The sequence below is a fragment of the Henckelia pumila genome, chromosome 4 (genome assembly GCF_033568475.1).
Source record: "Henckelia pumila isolate YLH828 chromosome 4, ASM3356847v2, whole genome shotgun sequence".
In the NCBI taxonomy this organism is placed as follows: Eukaryota; Viridiplantae; Streptophyta; class Magnoliopsida; order Lamiales; family Gesneriaceae; genus Henckelia; species Henckelia pumila.
In genome coordinates, this window is record NC_133123.1 from 210212036 (window position 1) to 210221301 (window position 9266).

General features: G+C 37.8%; 1 long non-coding RNA gene across 2 annotated transcripts; it reads right to left on the reverse strand.

Annotated features, from left to right (window-relative positions):
- Nucleotides 1-5488: 5488 nt before the first annotated feature.
- On the reverse strand, nt 5489-9011 carry LOC140864222 (uncharacterized). 2 transcript variants are annotated; one of them, XR_012144155.1, is made up of 2 exons: nt 6149-9011; nt 5489-5738 (listed from the first exon to the last, which is right to left on the reverse strand). It is a non-coding gene; the product is annotated as an uncharacterized lncRNA (long non-coding RNA). The 2 variants fall into 2 exon arrangements; XR_012144154.1 differs by having other exon boundaries at nt 6132-9011.
- Nucleotides 9012-9266: the final 255 nt, after the last annotated feature.

The following is a 9266-nucleotide window of genomic DNA, read 5'->3' on the forward strand; positions in this document are numbered from 1 at the left end:
TCCCACTCGGAGCTCAATCTCTACTATGCTGAGGGCACACCTTAGAAAAGTGTTCCGGTTGTTGATAGGTATTGCAGTTCTCAAAGACTCCTACACACTAATCTGGTGAGTGTCTACCCCCACACTTGTTGCAGAACAAAGATGATGATCCAGAACTCTGTCCTGAACCAAATTTCTTGGAACCACTGGAACTAGAAGAACTGTTCCCCTGCCTCTTGAATTGTTTCCCTCTTTCTTTGTAATGATCCTTTATGTTTCCCCCACTGCTTCCACCTTCATACCTCTGTTTTTTGTTCTGATACTGAGGTGACTGATTCCGATACTGAGACGGTTGATTCTGAGGTTGTCTCTACTACTGAGGTACCATCTGATTTCCTTTCTATCTCCACAAACCCGCTTCAGCTCCCTTTGCGTGATTCATGGCATCCGCAAAGTTATCAGGCCTAGCAGTGTTCACAAGGGTGAAGATATCAGGATTCAAGCCGTTAATGAATTGGTCAGCCTTACTTCCTCATTTTCAGCAATATGTGGTGCAAAACGCAGCAGACTATTGAATTTGGCTACGTACTCCTCAATGTTCAAATTCCCTTGCCTGAGATTGGCAAACTTGGCTCCCTTGTCCTTTCGGTACGAAACAGGGAATAACCGCTTATAAAACTCAGTTTTGAAAAGGGACCAATTAACAACTGTACCTCGATTCTCCATGGATCTCTTCGTCGTGATGCACCAGTTCTTAGCAACACCACGGAGCTGATGATACCTAGTTCGGCGGTCGTCAGAGTAATCAAGGGAATCGAACAACTGATCAATGGCATCCAACCAGCTTTCATTGTCAACCGGATTCTCTGTACCTAGCAACAAAGGCGGATTAAAAGACTGAAATCTTTTCAGCAAGGTTTCCATAGGCGTCGTTGTAGCATCCATCTGAACAGTTTCAGTACTAGCTTCCTCATTTGGTGGAGTAACTGGCGGTGGATTTCTGTTAATAACTCAACGAGGACCCGTCTGATAATCAAAGGTTAGGACACAAGATATCTCAATCGCTACAATCGGTGCCCTTACAACCACAAAGAATACCGGATACTAGTCGATAACAAAAATAATTATATCTCAATTAAATCATGCTTTATAAATTAAATCACATAAGCATGTAATTCAATTAATTCTCAAATAATAAAGCATGCTCGCATGGAATTTAATAAACAGTTAAATAACTCAATCACATGCGAGTAGACAATACACGCAGACTCGATCTACGCCGCTCACTCTAGTTCCACCAAAAACTTACCGATCTGATACCACTTAATGTGAGACCTCAGTTCTAAACAACTAATCTCGAAATAAACAACAATTAAGCATACAAGATCCAAGACTAAAAGTAAAAGAATTTTTTTTAACAGGGGGTGCGCTCGGTCTGCTAAAAACTGCAGAACAGGCGCCTCCAAAATCACAGCTCTACTGTTCTGCTCAACAGGGGTTGCGCTCGGTCTGCTAAAAACAGCAGATCGAGCGCGCCCAAAACAGCAGACTTGATGTCATTCTCGGAAGGGGGGGCGCTCGGTCTGCTAAAAATTGCAGACCGTTCGCACCCTGCACCAGAACAACAAAAACATAATCAACTAGCGAACTCAATCCAAAAGCCATTCAATACATTCAAATCATAATCATGCATTACAATCACCGTTTCTCCAAATAATACATGAGGTTCTAGAGTCTATCAGTTGCTCAGAAAGATAGAACATGCAACAACAACATTCAACCAGAAAGCTTGCATAATCAATACAACATAACAACGAAGTTCGATATCTAAACAAGTTCCAACATACTAGGTAGACATGCTGACACGACTTCTAAACCGTCCCACTACTAACTCTCCCTCTAGATGCTAACCAAGTCTTCGCTGACTTGATCCTGCCCCTCCTGTTGCCAAGTACACAAACAAAACAAAGCAACATCCGGATAACTCCGGTGAGAATGATATTCCTAGTAAAAGCAACATAACAAGCAATACAAGTAACGAACCACGTTCTTCCACTACATCCCTCCCCAGCCTATAGCATGGGCTCAGACCGCAATCGAGGTGGTGTCACGTATCCCAATCCCCTAGACTTTTGTGCGACTATAAGGAGTATGCTGACACTAGGTGAACCTCTACACCCAGGCCACTCACAGTATAGCCCCCAAAACCTCTAAACAAAAAGGGTTGTTCCGCCCGCTGAAATTAAGGGTTTGGCTCAAGATGAATGCATAAGAAACATAAAGCATTAAGCCACATAATAAAACTCAATCAACCACAAAATACAAGTTCCACATGCTAGAACATGTATTGATGCAAGTATGTGATTTTAAGGGAAACTCGAGAACCAACTGTCCCGAGTATGCTATCCCGCTAACGATGAATGTTTTAATCTTTCAATGCAAGTAGCTCAAACTCTAGATACGCTACAAAAAAGATTGTATCAAAAACTATACAACCTAAACAACAACAAGTCTCAAGGTAAACTCTTTACCGCTCTTCGTCCAACTCTTCGACGATCTAATGCTGCTAACACAGGGCTCGACAACTACAAACAAATCTTTACGGAGGCAAAGAAGATTAACAAACGACGATCAACTCTCAAGCCAAGGTTCAACAACACAAAACGGTTCAAAATCTCTAAAATTCAAACCGGTGGCATAACGGCTATAAACTGAACAAACCAAAAATGCAGACAGCGGTATAGCTTTGCACATAACTCAATCCAATTCTAAGACAACCATAAAGGCTCAAACCCAACAAATCTCAAAACTAGATTTTCGAAAATGGCTTCCAAAAATCAAAAAAATTCCGAACGACGCTATAATTCAAAACCGACTGAGAATAAACGATCAGAACTCTGTCAAGAACAACATACTTGAAACTCAATCGATTCTAACAACATCTAAAAATTAGAATGAATCTGATCGTAGAAAAACTTACGATATAACGGAGCTCTCGCTGCTGTGATCACTAAACTGCCTTCAGAAATAAATTCCAACGGACGGATCGATCGGAAACTCAAATCTGAAAGCTTGAAAAGGTTGGAGGCATTAACAATGGAGGAGGAGGCGTGCAAGGGCGGAAGTAGGAGACTCATCCCAAGTCAAACAAGTCAAGATAATACATAAAACTCCATATTTGCGTTTAGTCCCTGAAATTTTAAAAATTTGCAAAATAGACCCTGATCAAAATAAAGTCGGCTCTTGAACTCTGTAATCTCTGATTAGCTCAAATAAGCTCAATTAAGATAAAATCGAGGCGTTACACATATCGTATGAGGACATATCTCCAACCTCTAGCTCAACTCGACAGCAGGTATGAAAAATCAAAAAATTCCCAAATTATTGTATGGTACAACTTGAATCCATATTTTAAATACTTGGTATACAATTGGACACCTCGAAGAGTTTGTAACCCGAGCGTAAATTCCTCCTCTTGTTCCTCTTGTACCTTAGTATTTCACCGATAGTTAAATCTATAGCTTATCCAAAAACCACCCGAGTCTTCTATTTGTCATTCTGTACCCATAGTTGGTGCATTAGTCTTTCCGGTTGACATTTACGAAATCTAGGAATGTAAAAAGTAAAGTATCCCAAAAGTCTCTAAGGACAACACTATTTTCTTATCTCACGACTGATCAACCAAATTATTGATTTTACACGGGGAAAATTTCTTCTCTAATATGCTGCAAGTCTTAATCGGATAATCAAACAACCATTTAGCTTACCAAAATCGTCTGTTTGCCCTTAACGATCCTGTTAAAATGAAACAACTCATTCAACTAATTCACTACTAGTAGTCTTCTCGCTAGAACTAAATATAATTGATAGTCGTCATTCCCCATAACGCAACGACAACTTAGGGTTTTATCTAGTACTAATACTAAATTCCAATAGTCCAAACACATAATATAAAGTTACGAGCCAAATCTCTACACAAGAAATCGAAATGACCTTTGAAACTATAATCCACTCGAGTCTTCATTATGATGGATCATATAAGGAAGCAAACATACAAGTAATGTTGCTCAATATGAAATAAAATAATGCAAGCATTACAGGAAAACGATCTGGAGATGAAAATTTGGATGAGTGAAAACAACTCACTCATAATTCAATTCTTGGGGAGAGTGAATAATAATGTAGATTCTAAGAACAATGAATATAAATCAACAAGATATCAAATCTTGTGATCACTCATCCATGGGTAATGACATCATGCCCAAATAATCAAAGCATAATTAAGGCAATCAGCGTGACTTCAGTCGAGAGAAGTCCACACAGGTCAATAATCAGGGAAAACAACGGTCCTAAGACATATTCAGATGTCAAACACAACATAGGTAGATCACCAAAAAGAAAGACAAGGTGAATCTTACTCACATCAACATGTGGCTCTAAAACCGAAGAAAAATTTCAAGAAGTGTGAAATATAAAAAAAAATTATTAAGAAGTTTAACCAAGGTCAAAATAACAAAATACGACGTTGACTGATGTCATACGATTCCATAAATGCACAAAGACGTGCAAAGAGACTTTGGATATTCGAAAGCATATGTTGCAATGGATACAAGCACAAAGGAAGAAAAAGGAAATAATGATCGAAATAATAATTCATATAATCGATAGGTTCATTAGTAACCGATTCACCAATATCCAAGATCCAAATTTGTCCCCTGAACAAAATCAAAACTTAGGTTATTCATAATATAATACAAAACAAGCATCTATCAATTTATAAGAAAACTATGCACCTAGTCGTATCCGATTAAAATCCAATATAAGAGAACAATTTATAATAGTACACACAATTAATATCTCCTAATACTCAAGTTTAACATTTTTCGACAAACTATTACCATCTCATCAAATTTTTTAACACTAATAACTCAAATAATTTCCAAGTACTATCCAAAACCGAAAGGAATGTTTGAACATCAACTTCGTTTAACTTGATGTCGCATGCAAAAAAATTTTTAAAAAAATTAAATAAATAAACATTTGATTGTTAAACAACTACTAAAAGAAATTTCAAACAAAAATTGACACTGAATTATACATTTAAATAAATTAAACAAGTAGTTTTGAAAATATTTTTAAAAGAATGTGACATCAAAACATTTATAGTATAGCTCAAATTCCCATAAGATATAAAATTTCTTAAAACTTATAGACTTTGAGGCGAGATCCCCTAGGTTTCATCAACCGGCAGTAGGCACAACCTAAAGCAGTACCGTCTCTCTAATACAAACTAAAATGATCCTAACCTCTAATTTAATTAAATAAATGAGAAGGAGGAATTTCGAAGTATTATTATTAATAATAATATTATTATTATATTATATATTTTTTTTTTTTTTGAAAAATTCGGCATGACCCATCTGTTTATAATCAAACCTACCTGTCTCAACTCAACATTTCAAAATAAAAGAAAAACTCTCAAAAGATAAGAAACATAACACGGTAAACATAAGAAATTGTTTGGGTACAGTCCCAACTACAAAAAATTGAGAAGATAATAACATGTTTACATGCCTAGAACCAAATGCAGGGAATCACATCCAGCTAAAAATCTGGAAGATAAACAAATGTAAATCATTCTTTATTACAGACAACTCAATACTGAAAAGTAACGGGAAGCGACGGTCATGGGTGTGCTCCGCCAGATGCTATTAACCCTGGAGGTCCTGCCCCTCAGTCCCATGAGAAATCATCCTCACCTGAACCAAGAAGATGTAGTAAGACTTAAGACTCAACAAGAATATGAGATGAAATAACGAGTAATAAATATACATGCACACACAATTAAAAATAGCATATACTGAAAATACATTGTTTTTTTTTCTTAACTGAATCTCTTACAAAATGGAGTACTTAAAAATATTGCATGCAAGACTGAATATAACTGAAACTGAACATAAACTGCAAGTGCATAGCAAGGCTGAACATGTGGGATGAAAAGACTGAACTGAGAATTAATAAACTGGACTGTAAATTGATAAAATGAACTTTAAACTGATAAACTGAGCTGTAAACTGATAAACTGAATTGTAAACTGATAAACTGAACTGTGAACTGATAAACTGAACTGTAAAATGATAAACTGAACTGACTGATAAACTGAACTGACTGTGAACTTAGATCATTGATTGTGTCCCTTTTCTTTAGTTTTGATCGATCAATGGCTGCAGTATACTATGCCGGCAAGGAAGTTAAGATTTCTCCCAACCCGTCTTGCCCCTTGTTGGTATGTTATGCGAATCTAGGATGCATGGAAGACAAACAAGACTATATTAAAATCGTACCCTCAATCCAATAACAAAAAGATTCTTTAATTTTGTCCCGACCTTTTGAACAAGCAAGTTTTCAGATATCCACCTCTAATTTACTTGAAATTAGCAACAGATAATCACGAGAAGAAAACAATTAATCACAATGGAACCTTCAGAAAACTTGTTTCTGACAATCCACGAAGATAATCAATTGACAAACGCCACAAAGTTGTTAAATTTTGATAAGTTTGATTTTGATAAAACCAAAGCAAAGCTTTGACAAAATTCTAGAAAAAATTTTAAGAATTGATAAAAATTAATAATTCAATAACTTCAATAATCTGTCTCTCATGAATGAGAAGTTTACAATATATAAAAGAAATAAACTAGAAATCTTAATAGAAATAGACTAAAGATTTTTTCGTTTAATTATAATTCCAAAATCCTAAAGATAATGCAAAATATATCAAAGATATCATCTAGAAGTTTCCTAATAGACTTAAAAGACTCAAAATAGCACAATATATCAAAATATATCAAAAATCACGCACACACACAAACACACCAAAGTGTGTGTAAAACGTGAAGGCACGGGCGCGCATGGCCGTCTGTCCAACAACTTCAAAATTCACTCAGACGCGCGGGCGCATGACAAGAAAGGCGCGGGCGCGCATAGGCTTCGGGCTTTCTGACTTATTTTTGTATTTTCTCCAAGGTTTTCTTCACTTCCTTGATCTTTTTGTACTTTAATAGTATTATAACTTCCACCAAAATGATCTTCAAGCAGTCCAACTTGATTCCCATTAATTCCAAATTCTTCAACTCTCCATTGTAAATCACGGATCAAATCTTGGTACAATATGAATCTTCGAGCACCTCCTAGATTCATATCAGTATGGGAAGCCAAGATTTCTCCCAGCTATCCACACCCTGAAATGGTAAGGGAAGCCAAGATTTCTCTCAGCTCGTCCAAACCCATGAGGTGGTAAGCGAAGCCAGGATTTCTCCCAACCCGTCCATACCCTGAGTTGGTAAGGGAAGCCAGGATTTCTCCCAACCCGTCCATACCCTGATAAGTCACAATCAACTCTCCTTAATAAAAATACTTTCTTCTCTGACTTGACTCGAAGATTTGGACTAAACTCAAGAAATGACCTTCTCTGCAAACTTTTACTCGATACTCAGATAAATGAAGTAAGATGGTTGACATGGATGGTGATTTAGGTGGCATACCATAGCTAAGAATCTAGAATTTTACTTTTTGTCACTTAGGACATATCCCGAGCAATCCACTTAAACTTATAACTTATAAAATTCTTAGTCTAAACAACTTTCGCTTGAAAGCATGGTTCCCAAGCACTCTATACTCAACTAAGAACTCATCCTCCAAGTGCAAATCCTATCCAATAATTTCTGGCAATAATGTTTTCGGGCAGCAACACTTAACATTTAAACTCCCGCACCTTAACATTCAATAGCCTAGAACATCACCAAAACTTAACCGAACTAAGATAGTGTTTGAGAGAGCTTTTATGAAGCACTTCTCAACTTTTTGTTAACAAAATTTCACAAAATTTCAAATTTTTGTTAACGGAAAAGCTGAGAAGTGCTTCTAAGAAGCTCTCCCTAACACTACCTAATTCCCGCTTGAAACGACATTTCTCTAGCATTCTAGGCTATTTCTAAACCCGAGCCCTCAACCAAAACATGAGTGTAACCCTACCTTAAATGATCTTTTTCGGACAGCCCTATGCTCGATAAATTTCCGCTCACCCATGTATTAATTCATCTCCCTTTCTAGGCTCCTAAACATTGAATTACCAGGTTCCAAACCTATAGCCTAAGACCAAGGCCAATTCCCAGCCCCATTCAAACCATAACACCGACCCCTTACAAGCTAACACCCAAGCTTAGATATCGGCCATGCCTAAGAACCGAACCATGTCCTAGAGTAAATTCCCACCTCGAGGCAGCCCTACCTTAGCCAAAACCCAACTCAAGATAGCCCTGTCCTAAGTCAATACCTAGTTCGAATCAGCCCTGCCCCAGCCTCAGAATCACCCGATTCCCTTGACATCAAATCCACAGCCCCTCACCTCAACGTTTGCCAGCCAACTCTCACACCCTAGGTACTACCATGTGAGCTACTTCTCAACCATGGAAGCCCCTACAACACAATCCAACCAATAAACAAGCTCGAGCAAAACATACCCCAGCATACGGCAAAATAGAGAATCTAGGGACAAGGGAATTGCAAAAAATAACCGAACTTCTACTCACACTTAGCCAACATAGGATTAATAACATGAAATGACACAAGCAAGTGACGGACGTCAAAAGAGGAATCAAAATTTTGAATCGGCATAAACCCAAAATGAACCGAGCTCGAACGAGAGCCATCAAGAAATCTGTGAAGAGTCGTGTAACTACCTAAATCCAGACAAAGAACGAGTTGCAAGCAAGAAAACAAACATTCAATGTAATAATCTACTTGGTGGCCAAAAAGCCCATATTCCTGCCTCTGCTCAAAAATCAGAAGTGGAGGGCAGGGAACTCGGTTGAGTTGTGATCGCTGGAAAAAGGGAATATGGAGCTCGATTAATCTGACTGGATAGGTGATTTCGCCGGGAAGGATGACTGCTAGCGTCGGCAGGAAGCTGGAATGGAGGGGAAACCTGAGAATCCGATCACGTGAGGGAATGGAGAGGAGAAAATGAGAGGCCCTCGTCTGATGTTTGGAGAAGAGAAAAAACATACAGGGCCGGTTGTTTTGGGCTAAGTGGATTTCTTTAATGGGCCGATATCATTTGGGTGAGTGCAAGTACCTATTGGGCCGGGTCAACACTTATGATTAAGCGGGTAGGAAGCATAATACATAGAATATAATATGTAGTATTTTATAAGCGTTAAGGCCCAAATTTTGCAAATACTCAATTTTGACAATTTAAGAGTTAAACACTTAAATTCTATTTATTG